This window comes from Anguilla anguilla, chromosome 17, assembly GCF_013347855.1.
Source record: "Anguilla anguilla isolate fAngAng1 chromosome 17, fAngAng1.pri, whole genome shotgun sequence".
Classification (NCBI taxonomy): Eukaryota; Metazoa; Chordata; class Actinopteri; order Anguilliformes; family Anguillidae; genus Anguilla; species Anguilla anguilla.
Genome location: NC_049217.1, coordinates 2,806,437 through 2,821,921, shown reverse-complemented (window position 1 = coordinate 2,821,921; position 15,485 = coordinate 2,806,437). Strand labels below are relative to the sequence as shown.

At 37.6% G+C, this 15,485-nt stretch overlaps 2 non-coding genes across 2 annotated transcripts; both read right to left on the bottom strand.

The window, feature by feature from the left end:
* Positions 1 to 571: 571 nt before the first annotated feature.
* On the bottom strand, positions 572 to 784 carry LOC118217436. The gene has a single exon (XR_004763193.1). It is a non-coding gene; the product is annotated as a small nucleolar RNA U3 (small nucleolar RNA).
* A 1,465-nt stretch (positions 785 to 2,249) lies between these two features.
* On the bottom strand, positions 2,250 to 2,461 carry LOC118217435. The gene has a single exon (XR_004763192.1). It is a non-coding gene; the product is annotated as a small nucleolar RNA U3 (small nucleolar RNA).
* Between the last annotated feature and the right edge of the window lie 13,024 nt (positions 2,462 to 15,485).

Genomic DNA, 15,485 nt, shown 5'->3' with positions numbered 1-15,485 from the left:
ATGACCTGTGAACAAGTGGGCACTTTTTGCAATAAACTCAATTGAGTGGCATTTTTTTGCTGGCATGTGACTTTTTTGTATTATACTTTGTTATAATGTCATATCACATGTACATTGTCAATTTGATCATTTTTTTACAAAGTAGTCTGAACTACTTTTTCTAAGTAGCTTTAGTTAACCAAGCTAGATTTCTACCTAGGGTAGCTTTGCTGTAATTCAACTTCTTCCAATGTGAAGTAATTGGTAGCTTGCAAAGCTATGCTTTCAAAGTAGCTTCCCCAACACTGCCGCTCCCTATGTAGATATAAAGGGCTCATTCTAAGGTAAAGAAAACACAACGATTCTTATTTTCATGGGATTATACACAAATTAAAGCATAGCCTACTTATGAATATTATTTTCAATGTCTGCCAAGTCCGTTCCGCTAGATGCCACTAAATTCTACACACTGCAGCTTTAAATTGTCTTCGATATAAACACTAAATATTGGCTAACTAAAACGTAATGCAGTATAGGTGTATCTCCATTGTAATACAACTTGCATAAATAATCTTCAACCGTTAGCAAAGTAACCACTCAGAACGCATCTCCTTCTTCCGAGTTCTTCACGAAATCGGAACGGTCATCAAAGATAGAGAGCGATTGATTTAAATCAACGCTCTCTATCCACTTCGCGCTCAGAAGAAGACGCATTGCCTCGTCATTGTGGGTAGCGAGACCAAACACTTTCGAAACGCATTTCTCAGTTGTAAACTATAGAAATGATCCCTGAAAGTATAGTCTTAATTTACTCATGTTACTCGTCAGGACCCTTTAAAGTATATACTGGTTTCACCTACGGTTGCTATCCATGCTTTGACACATTGTAATTCAATTGGCAACTCACTCCAAACCAGCTGTGTTAATACTGAGGGAGTTTATTTAGTGAAAATGCATGAGAGTTTGGCAGTTTTGTCTGTAAGCGTTTAAAAGGTGCAGGAATCGTAGGCTTACTAATCGTGTGCTTCTGAAGCGGATGTAGTCAAATGTAAACACAATTCCACCAAAAGTTTCATCAAAGGCATTTATATTTCCCCCGTGGCAAACGATTGACGCAGCGCCTTTAACGCCCCGCAGTGGTTAGGTATTTCCCAGTAAGAAGTACACTAGCAAAGTTTAATCCAAATATGAAAAAAATTCAAAATCATCAGCTTTCTTTTGCTGATAACTAGTAGCTTTCATCATTGTACTGCACGCAACGCATATTCTACAAATAAACATTTTTTTCAGCAGCTTTAGCTGGCCAACATTTTAAAGTCCCTTGCATAGTCAGGAAAACAACAAACTCATTCATATATCGCAGTTAATTTGTAGTTAACATTCAGCAATAGATGTCACGATGTGGGGAGTACACTTTGCTTTATATGCAAAGCTGTAGTACTTTTACACCTGAGGTGGCCAATCCTGTTCCTGGAGATCTACAATCCTGTAGGGTTTTAGTCCAACCCAACCCTAAGCGCACCCCATTCAACAGCTAAAGATCTCGTGGAGCTGCTAATTAGTTAGTTAGTTAGGATTCAGGTGTGTCCAGTTAGGCTTGAAATGAATATCTACCGTAGAACTTCAGCAACCGGGTTGGAGAGCCATGTCTTATCCGAAAATGGCCGTTGCGAACCAGGAATACACCCTGGACAGGTCGCCGGTCCATCTTTCATAATGAAGGTACAAATCTATGGAAAGATTAGTCTCAATATTATTATCAAAGCATACATACATAAGAAACAAGTCACAAATGTGTTTTACTATCCAGAAGCAAATACCTTTCCATTTGTGTCTTGTAAATTGTCATTTAAATGAATGTGGAGCTGCTAATTAGTTAGTTAGTTAGGATTCAGGTGTGTCCAGTTAGGCTTGAAATGAATATCTACCGTAGAACTTCAGCAACCGGGTTGGAGAGCCATGTCTTATCCGAAAATGGCCGTTGCGTATACAGGTTTTTGTTTGAGCCCAGAACCACACAATCTGATTTATGTAATCATAGTATCAATCAAGATATTGATAAGTCAAAAAGTATCTTGGTGCGTGGCTAAAGTTAAAACCTTCATCTATAAATTAACCAAGTCTTACTTGAAAGCATACTTCATTCGCCACGTATCCGTAATTAATTTTTCAGCATACATGATTCAACAAGACCAACAGTTCCATCAGATCATCGATCAAAACAAAAAAATGAACATTTAAAACTCAATTTTTTGACCACAGGCAGGTTAACCACTCAGAACGCATCCCCTACCTCCGTATTCTTTTCAGAATCGGAACGGTCATCAATAATAAAAAGCAATTGATCAAATCAACACTTTCTATTCGCTTCACGCTCAGAAGGGAATGCATTATCTCGTCATTGTGGGTAGCGAGACCAAACACTTTCGAAACGCATTTCTCAGTTATAAACTATAGAAATGATCCCTGAAAGTATAGTCTTAATGTTGCAATGGTACTCGCCGGGGTCCTTTCAAATATGCAACTGGTTTCATTTACGGTAGTCTTGACCGATGCATTTCTGTTTCATCAAACTGTGTTTATATAAATACACCGGTGGGACACACGATTTTGGCTCGTACACCACCAACCGAACACGTAATTTCTGTACACATAACAAAGACGCTGAATAGTAGTTAACACATAGGACTTCTAATGTGCTTTTACGTATCCCCGTTGTGAATGATGCCAGCAAATAAACCAAGCTACACGAAAAGAAATCAGCATCAAGGCCTAAAACAACCCATTTTGGGAATTTTAGTAAAATGGCCATATCAAACACATTCTTTCAAACTAAATTGTTTAGAATAAAATCGAAACGAAAACATTTCATTAAAAAATAGGGGAAAAGTGTTTGGTTCTTTGACTATTAAATATTCTGTGGGAAAATGCTCTGTCTACATTTTTTGAACTGGAAAACTAAATTCAATTAAAATAAAATAATGTGCTAATATGAACCGCAGTTCGTCTGTTTTCTTTTTCGGTACTAACCGTCAGCTGTTTTTGGTAAACTGGATTTTTTCCACACTAATCTTTATCAAACTAAATTCTCAGCTCACTGGCTTATCCTTCACGAACGACCGTTCTCATTTCACTAGTTAGCAAGCTGAACCGAACGTTCGGCCGTGTTTCAGTTCAGTGAATGGGACTATGCAGTCGGAGCTGCGGTCAAGCACTAAACGATTCGGAGCAGAGGCGTACTAGGGGGGTGACACCGAAATGACTGACAATACATTTTTTGTGCAGTGTTTTGTGTAGCGACGGGATGAACAGCTAATTTTTCCTTTACTGCCGGTTGATTTAATTAGCGGTATTAATGTGAGGAGAAGCGCTTTGTCGTTTGCATGTATAACACGCAATTCCTCGCGCCCACACCGCCAGCTGAGCACCCCCCCCCCCCGCCCCGACAATTTCTTCACACTGAACTAGTTACTCTCCAGGCACCGATTTTTTTCCTGAGTCCAACAAAAGATATAAGATTTATTTCACTCCAAATTGGTCCGCATGGTTTTACGTCACAGTACTCATAACTGCTTATACGAGCACACCCGCTCATGAACGAGCCTTGTTATTGACTCATCCATGCAGAAAAGGGTTGAATTGAGAGTTGCCTGCACAGAACCGATGTTTCAGACTACGTAGAGTATTAAACCATGACCTAGGATTACAAGAATTGTAATCTGAGCTTTAAGGGCAGTTTACTGAGGCTTTTTTAGCTTATTAAACATATGTGCAGACAAGTGAAAGATTAGCTTCTAGTATAAAGATTAGTTTTGAGTATTTCGATTTGACATGCTTCCCAGGGTTCAGTAAACAAAGGGAACTGCACACACGGTTAAAAGTAGGTAATTAAAATAAATACATTGCCAAAACTAACATTTGGACATCATTACATTACTATTATTTTGTTTTATTATGTACGAGTCATCAGTTTAAAACTATTTGTACAACCTACATATCTGGAACAGATTAATTATATTTCAAATAGTTTTTTAAAAACTATAATGACGATGTTGAAGATGGTGTTTTTCAGAGACGTATCTAATATATGGAAGGAAAATACTGCATGTGATCAGTTACCGTACGTATGATATAGCCTACACCTGCATTATCTTTGATAATCCATCCATTCATTATCTGTACCACATATTCCTGGTCAGGGTTGTGGGAGGTGCTAGAGCCTATCTCAGCATGCATTGGACGAGAACCAGGAATACACCCTGGACAGGTCGCCGGTCCATCTTTCATAATGAAGGTACAAATCTATGGAAAGATTAGTCTCAATATTATTGACAAAGCATACATACATAAGAAACAAGTCACAAATGTGTTTTACTATCCAGAAGCAAATACCTTTCCATTTGTGTCTTGTAAATTGTCATTTAAATGAATGTGCACTGATTTGTAGAATTACACACATATTTCTAAATGCATATTGTCCCTTTTGCACAAATATATCATATTTTGTATAAGAAAACCAAAAATATGTTTTCAATTTCCACCTGTATTTTTTTTGCAATAAGACATTTTCAAATGTAAAAATGGCTTGTGAAGTGTTGAATCTGTATTTGCAGATCAAGTGACACGCATGCACTCAGTAACTTTTGTGAGTTTCCTTTTTTATTGTTGAGACTTTTATCCTGTGCCCCCATCCACACACAGGCTGTCCTCTTCTTCTGTGCTGGAAGTTGGGCATTACCAGTCTTTCTGGAAATTGGGCCTCATTCTTTGCGTGCAAGGATGGAAGAACAAAAGCATCTTCTGCCGTGCATGAAGCAGAGAGGTCGATAGTCCCTTTATGTATAATGTGCATAATTTGGGATATGAAATGCTGTGTTAGTTAGCTAATGTTAGCTAGGTTAGTGGTTTCCCCATTCGCATTACCCTAACCCTAACCCTGGAAGACCACTATAAACAATCCAAATCCTGGGAGCAATCATAAAAACTACAGCCACTGGAGACAAGCCTAGGAAGTAACAATCAGATGGGCCAGAAGAAACCTCAGACACATTCATGACAGCACCATACAGGAAGTTACCCAAACAGTTACCAGACTAATAGAAACCAATCCTCCAAGAGAGACAGAAGACATCCAACAAGACACAAGAAACAATCCCGTGCCAGAAGAACAAACAGCAGGAACACCATCAAACTGTGAATTTGCACAACCCCAATCAACATCCGGATCTAGCTCTCCGATTCCTTACAAAGAAAGATCAAATTCTACAGAAGAAAGCGGAAGTACTCCCAATCCCGAATCGCCCCACACAACCACACATCTTCCACAGACACATCCTCAACACCCCCTACAACTGAGCCTTCCATACTGACACAAGCAGTCATACAGATTGAGAATACCACTAGCCAATCCTCAGAGGACAGTCCCCTTGTGGGACCCAGTAGAGACACAATAAGACCTGACTTTCCAACAACGGAGGAAACAATTGGTTTAACAAGACATGAAAATGCCGGGGACAAACATCGCAATTGGCACCTGAAACCGAAAAGACCAGCGGTGATCCTTGGGCATTCCAACCTCTGTAGAATGCCTAAGATAAGGGACCGCAGAGTGCATAAGGACAGTTATCCAAGAGCACAACTGACCCACGTCTACCATATTCTCAAATACAAAACTCCAGGAACAATGGACACAGAGAAAGTGGTTCTTTCTTTCAGTCTAAATAATAGATCACAAAGCAACCCAACATTACTGAACAAACAGCTAAGTCAAAATACTGGGGCAACAGCAACCACCTTTCCCAATTGCACCATATTCATGCTGGTCATAGGTTTTAGCCACCAACTACCCACAGGCATTAAAAAGAACATTAGGAAGCTCAATTAATTGAACAAGCAAACAGGGAAGAGCATCCCCAGACTATCAGACTCAAAATTCTGGACCACAGAAGATGGGATCCACTGGACACAAAAAGCAGGAGAAGCAATGAGCGAACATTAGTTAGAGTATTTATACTGAAAAGAACATTGAACCCAAGAACTACAAAAACACAAGACAAAATGGTGGTGAACCTCTCGTGCACTTCAAGTCTTTCCCCAATACAGGCTAGTATTCTACAAAAAGGCCTATCATTCATCCTCATGTGGCAAAAAGCAGGACTATGAGCAGAGGTCTCACAATGTGATTGTAGACTAAAATTGGCAGCATTTTTCAATTCAGCACAAAGAGAAAAAAGCATAAAAGTACCTTTTATGCCCCCTTCCAATTGGGAACCATCACCCCAAGAAATACCTGAAATAAAACCTTGATTGAAAGACAAAAAAGCAATTGGAAACCTGTCTATATCACTCCACGCAGAAGCGACAAACCGAACAGAACCAGAAAATGAAACAAATCTATAATAACTAAGACAAATATAGCAATAAAACCAGCAGACAAAGGCAGTGCCACAGTGATGATGGATCGAACAGAATATGTGAAGGAAGCACTCAGAATTATATCAAAGATTAGAACAACCTGTATACATGGATTCAATCCCATTAATACATCAAAAAAAAATAATGAATTGGGACACGAAAGGTTCTTAAATCCAAAACAGGCCCAATACCTAAACGGAGAAGATACCCCATGGCCTAGATGCTTTTACCTCTTACCGAAAATTCATAAATCTCCAGACAGTTGACCAACACCTCAAACACCGCCAGGAAGACCAATCACTTCCGACTGCAATAGTGAAAGCTATAGAGTGGTGGAATACCTGGACTACAGGCTGAACCCCTTATCTACCAAACATACCAGCAACATAAAAGACACCTATGACTTTGTAAACAAAATTAAAGAAATTACATTAGAACCCTCTAATCTACTATTCACAATTGATGTAAATAGTTTGTATACCAACACAGAAACAACTAAGGGACTACAAGCAATCAGAAAATGCTTCAACAAGTATCAGGACAAAAACAGGCCCAAAAATATTCTACCAGAACTATTACAATTAAGTCCTACCAAAAATGATTTTGAATTTAATGGAAAATTCTTTTTAAAAATCAAAGGCAAACATTTGCTCCAGCATATGCAAATGTATATATGGCGTATTGGGAAGAGACACTATTTCCCAAATGTGATCTATTAACCACACATTACTACAGATATCTGGGTGATATTTGGGGTACATGGACACACACAGAAACACAATTAAAACAATTTATATATATTAAGAACACTCATCACAAATCAATTAAGATAAAATACACCTTACAGAATAAGGAAATTGACTTCCTTGATACATCCAGCTACAAAGGCCAGTATTTTCACAAAACTAATAAATTAGATATAAAAGTTTTTTTCAAACCAACAGACACTCACGCACTACTACATAAACACAGTTTCCACCCAAAACCTACTTTTAGAGGAATCGCAAAATCACAACTAATCCATTTTCAAAGAATCTGCACACAGGATTCGGACTCCCAAGCGGCCATCAAAACCCTTTTCCAAGCACTGCGAAATAGAGGATATTCCAGAACATTTCTGAAATCCATCCAACAAGATTGGCTTAAAAACCAAAGGGAACAAGAAACCTCAGACACACAATCACAACACAAGACAATTATCCTCCTTATATCAGTATTCTCCAAATACACTTCTAGGGCAAATATAGCATTAAAAAACAATCTGGAACATATACTGGGCAAAACCGATATAATGGAAACTTTCAGCATACAAGAGAAACAGAAATCTAAAAGATCTATATACCGCACAGTAAACTGGACCCCCCGCCAAACAAAAACTATAACCATTCAAAAATATCATACAAAATTACAAGACAAAAGATTCCTACAATATAACACAAAATGTTCCCCTAAAAAGGAAAAACTGTTTACTTGATCATGAGTATGAACTGCAAGAAACAATATGTAGGAGAAACGGGAACCACAATTAAACCTGGCTCAATTCACGCATATACAATATCAAACATCAGAAAAAAATCTGTAGAAGAATTTACAAGACACGAAAAACTAAAAAGTAAAATTTTTATCAGAAGTCTAGCTCACAATCCAAATTGGACAAAAAGAGAAAGAAAATTTTAAGAAAGACAGTGGATCAAAATAATAAACTCCAGATTTCCAAATGGGCTCAATGAAAAGTAAACACGTAAAAAAAAAAAAAAAAAACAGTAAAGAAAATCAGTAGACTTGTTATAATTAAACAGAGGGTTAAAAATAATGTACATAGTTCAAAATATAAGTTGTTAATATAAGACACGCCGTACTTAATCATGAATTTGGAATCTATTTTAGTTTAATTAAAAATATGTTTGGGATGAGTGATGGCTAGGGGTAAAGGCAGTGGTTCTCAAACTAGGGGTCGCAAAAAAAATCTGGAATTCACCTTTAAGATGTGTAAAACACACAAAACATATTTTATTTTATTTATGAAATAAAATGATTAAATGTTGTTTTCTAGGCTGTGCATTTCTATAAAATACATTCATAGAATTCTAGCTAAAAAAAAAAAAAAGAAAAAATATGTTTGCTAGCTAGCCCACCAATCACAAATGACACTCATCACAAAACAAAATGATTTGACACAGGCTAGCCGCATGATCTGGAATGCAGCCTAATGGTTGTGAGCTTAGTCGAAATGGACAGATTTCCGAAAAACCCGTGGCCTGGTACGTCCTCAAATGAAAGATCTTGAAAGAGAAGCATCTAGTGCTAAAAAGTGTAAATACATAAAGTTTGATTAACGTTATATTGAATTTGGATTCCTGGAACACGGTGATGGAGGACTGAAAATTTTGTCAAACGAGGCGATGAAGCCATACAAACCGAAAAGACATCTCACTACCCTATGACAACCAAACTATGAGTTGAAAACACAGACTCTGTGTTCTAGCTTTATTAGTAGACGATTCAGGACAACTATTCAAGACAAAGTTTCAAAGCGTCACCATAGTCGTGCCCGTAGTCCATTTACCAAGCACCCCCTCCCTGCGGTCTCATCTGTAACTACACCCCCCAAGCCTGACACACTGGACAATAGTCTATCTGGGCATTCGTAAAAATATTCTTTCACCACTAAAAATTTGTATTCTGTCATAGCAACAAGATAAAGCCAACAATAACTGAAGGTATGCCAGTACAGCTGTGAAAAATTCTGCTCACTGAACACTGAAATAGAAAAGAGGAATTATAGTAGAACTATATTATGTCATTCCACTGTCAATATCTGGGACTAAATATAGAATAAATATACAACCTTACCATTGGTTGTACACAGAGATGGCCCTTTCGAGTCTGAGTGGTCATATATTGCCTTAGATAATATATACGCACATTTTTGATGCCTGGGTAGCTTACTAAATAGCTGTGCGAAATATCACTCGTTTATGGTGTTGTCGCCCTTTGTAGTACAATCTGGTTGACAGAATAAGCTTTCTAACAATGTATAATATGTCTAGTTTTACTTTTGGAATAGCATTTTACAGCTCAGCATAACCGTATGTTTTGTCTTATTATTGCAGCCTTACGTATTCACTTCATGGTAGCAGTAGGACACTGCACACGGCAAAAACTTTATCGCTGAGTTTCGTCATTTCTTGGAAAATAAGATTATTCTAGAGAACCTCTGAGCATATATACCGTTTTCTGGGCTAAGTCAGAAGAGAACGACAGCATTGATTCTGTCCGTCCATATGTAAGTAATCAAAATATTTCGGTTATATACATTATTTTTGAAGTTAAGTGTATTTACATAGGTTAGTGGTATTTTATAATGAGAATATTTCACACTGTAACATTAGTAGCTTATTAGGTTTTGTGCTTCAAGCACCGGATGTGACATGAAAGCTGGAACATCGCCAAAACGTGGTGGATGGTTGAATATTGTTTTCATGTCGTCCCATCCCCATACAAGAAAATATTACATACTGTAGAGGACAGAAAAACATACACAAGTTAATGATTACATATAGGTACTGTACCACATTATGTGACAATGTTTTTGAATGATTTTTTAAATCTGATATCAATGTTTCATCTTAAACTTCATGGGGCTCATTTATATGCTTTATTATGGACAAAAAGCATTTAATTCATTTTTGGAGAGATTCTGCATATGTTTCTGGACCCCCAGATATTTTAGACCACTGTGCCAATAGAAAGCTTGTAATTCTCACTTGAAAATGATACAAAAGTGAGTTTCTTGAGTCAAAACAGTTGATTGGTAGTGAAATACATGATTATGTTGTGATTTAAAGTAATGCATAATTTATACATTTTGGATAGATTTGGAGACACTGGGTACACTGCTGACTTTTTACTTCATAGACCTTTAGTAGTTCTGCGTATCCACCCTTTGATTTTATGCACTTCTTGTGGTAAAGAAGCTTTTGATCCAGGACATGTATAGTTTAACCTGTTGTATATATGGGATCTCTCAGTATTTCATTGCCAACTAAAAAAGAAAGTTTGCAATGAAAATTCATTTTTGCTTTTTTGCCTAGACAATAGTATTTCTGGCACATTATTATAATCAATCCTTTGTTGGTTGCAAAAGATTTCGCAACTTGCATCACCAAACCTGCGCACCTTTTATTTTTAAATGCAGGGTAAATGGTGCGCAAACATCTGTGAAAAGCACAACCGAGTTGGGTTCTTCGTTCAGCCACTGCAAGACTCCCATCACTAAAGACAATACATTATCAAAATGTAAGAAACTGGCATATGACTACAGGACTTTTTTAGTATTTGCACTGTAGGCATTGCAAATATTCATGTCACTAAATAAATTATAAGAAATTGCTTGCGTGCTACTCTGCTGGAGCTAAGCCTGTCAGACTGGTCTTTCGTTCGTTTCCTTCAATTCGTTCAGTTTGAAAGACTCAAATGAATGAAATGAACTGAATGATTCTACTGTAGGAAGCATACTGAATGACTCAATGACTCAAATGAACTGAAAGACTAAATTGGTACGAAAACTCAAAAAGTAGCCTACTGAACGACTCGCCAAGTGTACAGCATAGGCCTATTAATGCCTATCCGAGCAGAAGTGAGACAAACAGGAAATGTTATATGTTTGGCGAAAATAGTGTTCAGATTTGTGAAAAATAATGTCACGTGCATGATTTTAATGACAACCTTGATGACAACATGAACTTTTTAAACAGTGTTATGAGAACATATTCTTTTGATTTGGTAAAAAAATTAATTAGTATATGGGGCATTTCTTTAAGCAAAACCCAATGGATGCAGAATAGCAGGATATATTGTTTTGCTTGTCCTTAGAAACAGCTTTGTCCGTCCTTAGAAACAGCTTTGTCCTTAATTATATAACATGAACAGATTGTAGCAATTGAATGAGACTTATTTCTGATTGTTATTCAGCAATTAAATGACGCTGGACTTAACTTCCAGTCTTTATGTCAACAACAAATCAAGAGAAATATAAAATATGGATCAGAGTTGAAATATAGTAAAGGTAGCCTAGTGCAAGATCAAAAAACGAGAAACTACTGTCAAGAAGAGTGATAATAATATGAAAAGAGAATAATTTTAATAAACTACCCAGAGTCCTAGGCGGCACAGCAAGATTAAGACTGATATTACAGAATCAATGTCGTTACAGTTGCTAAAAATGTTCAAGTGTTATAGTCATAAACTGCTTAGCAGTAGCTTCTGTTTAGATAGTCATTGAACTAAGGGTGAATTCACAGCATGCGAGAATTGCTGTGTGTGGGAAAGATGTTGTCGCGCTGATTGGAGCTTGTAACTTCGCTGATTAAAAGACTTGCGCTTTAATAAAGAGGCATATAGACCTAGTATTATCTCGGCGGGAGAAAATAAATATCGTTTCTCCCATCTGTTATGCTGAATTGTTGTGAGCACCTACATTATCCAGGAGCTGTATTCAAGTTAGAGTCGGAGAGGGAGGACAAGAACGTGAATACTACATTCGACAAGTCAGTGTTTTATTAATGGTTAAGTATGCGAAAATGACTTGAACGACTTGAAAACTTGATTCATTTTGATATACGGACTTGAATCTACTGATTCATTTTAATGAATCAAACTTCCCAACAGTACTACCACATGGATGTGAACTGTGACAAACAAGCATTGACCCAGTTAAATTTAAAAGCTCCTACTAGTGATTCAAAGTCTATTACTGCAAACCACCATTCTCATAATCTTTCGCTAGTTGTTATTTTTGAATATAATGGGTCTTATTCTTCCATTAAAAATAATGGTATTTGCAGTTCTAATAGTTTTAGATTATATAAATACAGAATGACATATACAGAATGATATATCATCCTAGACATACCTTACACTTTGGACAAAAGAATTCTACCAAAAATAGACAAGCCTCTTAAGAGCCAAAAACTAAAACACTTCGTTGTAACATCAAGTTTTGTTACTAGATTCAAGTTCTCCCTCCTAACTCGATCTTTGCTCACGATTACCATAGGAAAGTTTGACAGGTATGTGGACTAGAAATTGCTACCTTGTTCCTAGGCACTTCATTTCCACCATGTCACATAAATGAGCGCATTCACCTCACCCATGCAATCAGTATCGAGGAGTCAATGAAAACATCACAGAGTATGTGCAGGAGCAGAAAGGGAAGACATGGGTAGGAAAAACAGGTGCATTCTTTTTACTACCCCAGGTCTTCAGTAAGTTCACTGGAAACGTTTACTGGTTGGAAAGGCAACAGCAAAATGAACAAAAAAAGAAAAGACAAATCATTTTAGTATTTATCATCAGATTCTGCCTATTTGCCAGCTAGCAATCAAAATGTTAACACTAACTAGGTAGCTACAGTTAACGATCGTCTAGATTTCAGTTTGTCTGTATGGCAGTGACACTATGTGTCACCATAGAGTAGATCATTAAAAAAAGAAATTAAACCTTACTTTGTTAAACCTTAGTTGTTTAACTTAGGAACAACCTTCACAATGAATGCAAGAAGCTTGCTTAGGCTTACAGAAAATAAACATGCAATTTCTTGTAGATTGAAGTTAAACTGGAGGAGGTACTCCAGCTCTTCCTGTTCGATGGAAAAAAATTGTTGCACCTTCCGTCCAGTGTTCCCTGGGAGCCGTGAGCCAAGTAAGCTGTGGGCCCTCTCCAACTTCTGAAAGATCTGCTCAACGCTATCCACAACAACATGGTCTGCACATCTTGCAAGAATAGTCAAAACATTCTCAAGCTCATAATATACATGGTCAACATGTTCCTCTGTATGGGGTCTAGTGAGTTGTTGGCTCAATTTGCTCAAAACGTAAGCCATTTTGTCTGAGATATCCTGAGGCATCCTGGAATCTACCTTATGGCTGAAAGCACAAGATGTAATCAATAATTGTGGCCTGACAAATAACCATGTCGTTCTTTGAAAATATCTCGTTAGATCATAGGATATGGTAAATAAATGCACTGATATTATGTAAAATGGTCAAAAAATACCATGAAATACCATGGTCAAAATGTTGATCAGACGATGGTCTTGGACAGTGCATAAAATCCTAACATTAGAGCATTTCCAGAGCAGCCGGTTAGTATAAATCACAATTCCCACATTTCAACAGTAGACCGTAGGTTTCAATGCCTGATGTTGTAAATACGGCAAACAATATATGTTTCCAAGCAAAAATAAATAAAAATTTCACCCTTGGCCACAGCCTGGCTTCAGAGTATGACGCACCGTTGTGGACAAAAGTCGGTAGAAAAAACGTGAGAGGAAAAAAAAAACATTTTAGCGCGAGAGTGATCCAGTAAGCCTGAGAGCAATTGAAACCCCTCAAGAGAGGTTCAGTGGGTATCGGGCGCAAATGAAAGTGTGAAAGTGGCTTGAGACAGAGCCAATGAACAATGCACACAGTCCAGGGGATAGCTTGGGCAAATGAAACGTAGCAGCCAGTTGAGCAGCTTCACATCAGTTAGCTAGATAAAAACTTAGTTAGCTAGCTAGCCAAGACTACATCGTACTGCTTGCTGGTTGGCTGGCTAGTTTGTGTCTGTCGATTTACCTGGTGAATTACTGTCAAGCTAACATTGATGATCATGTTGACAATTCTAATATTATAGTGATATTTTGGCTTATCTCCTAGGCAACTCAACTGTTTTTTGCATTTCATGTAGCCCCACTACCACTTCTTGGTTGTTTACAATGTCAGCAACGTTACCACACTCCTATACCATTAGTGGAACAATTTGCAATGAAAGAGCAATTATTCATTAGAGTAATGAAAACACTGTTCTTGCATTTAAGAGTATATTTTAATTAAACCGAACGGTCTTTTTCGTCATGGGAAAATAAATACAGTCATAGCACTGGAAACAGCGATTGATTTTGCAATTGAAACCCTGTGAGAGATGTCCAATGGACAGTGTGGGCACATGAAACTTAACAGCCAGTTAGGTAGCTTCACATCAGTTGGCCAAATAAAAACTTCCTGAGTATCCTGAGTTAGCCCGTTAGCCAAGGCTACATCGTGCTACTAGTTGGCTGGCTAGCTAGTTTGTGTCTGTTGATTTGCCAGGCGAATTACTATTGAGCTCATAAAAACGATCATGATCATGTTGCTAATTATAATATCAAAGTAATATTTTTGCTCATTTCCAATGATCGATAAGGCAATGTTTACAATGTCAGTAACAACATTACCATGTTCCCATACCATTAGTGGAGGGACAGATTAGGCAAGGAAATATCTAGTTTGCCTCTGGGACAATGAAAAGACTGGATTTCTTGCATTTAAAAGTATATTTTAAATAAAACAAAAATTCTTTCTTGACATGGGACCTATGTGCTGTATGATAAATACCATATTATCAAGTTGTGAGTCGATGGGTTTCATTCCTTCATGAAGATATACTATAGGTCGGGAAACAATGGAGCTTGAAGGGGTATTTCACTTTGGTAACATCTTAAGCTCCAGTTTCCTTACCTAGACTGAATGAATAATGTTGAGTCATTTTATTTTCGCCCTGTCTTCCAAAGGAACCAAATCTCATTTTAATTCACTTCCATTCACTTCATGAAACAACCTAGAAATACAGCCTACCTCTGGTACATAATGTGACATAATCGACACAGAACTTGATAATAATAATGCAACATAATTGACACGGAACTTGATATGATATTTATCATTTTCGATGGTAAGGAAACTATAAAATCTATTTGCATACCCCCTCATGCTCTCCTGTCCTCCACTTGCCTCCTACCCCCTTTCCTACTCATACTTCTGGATAACAGACAAACGGTAGTGGGGGAGTGGAGGAAAGGAGGTGAGGAGTGAAATGTAATGGAACGCACACATTTTAGAGAGGGAGACCATTTTATTGTCACCTAAAACCAAAGGAACACCTGCTATTCAAATAGAGTTTTATATGCTGTGTAGGGGCACCATTGTAGAGGGACTACTTCCCCCACGGTTGTCTCCGCCCCTTTTCACTGCAGCAGCAGACAGGTGCCTACAGCTGAAGGCAGTCACCTC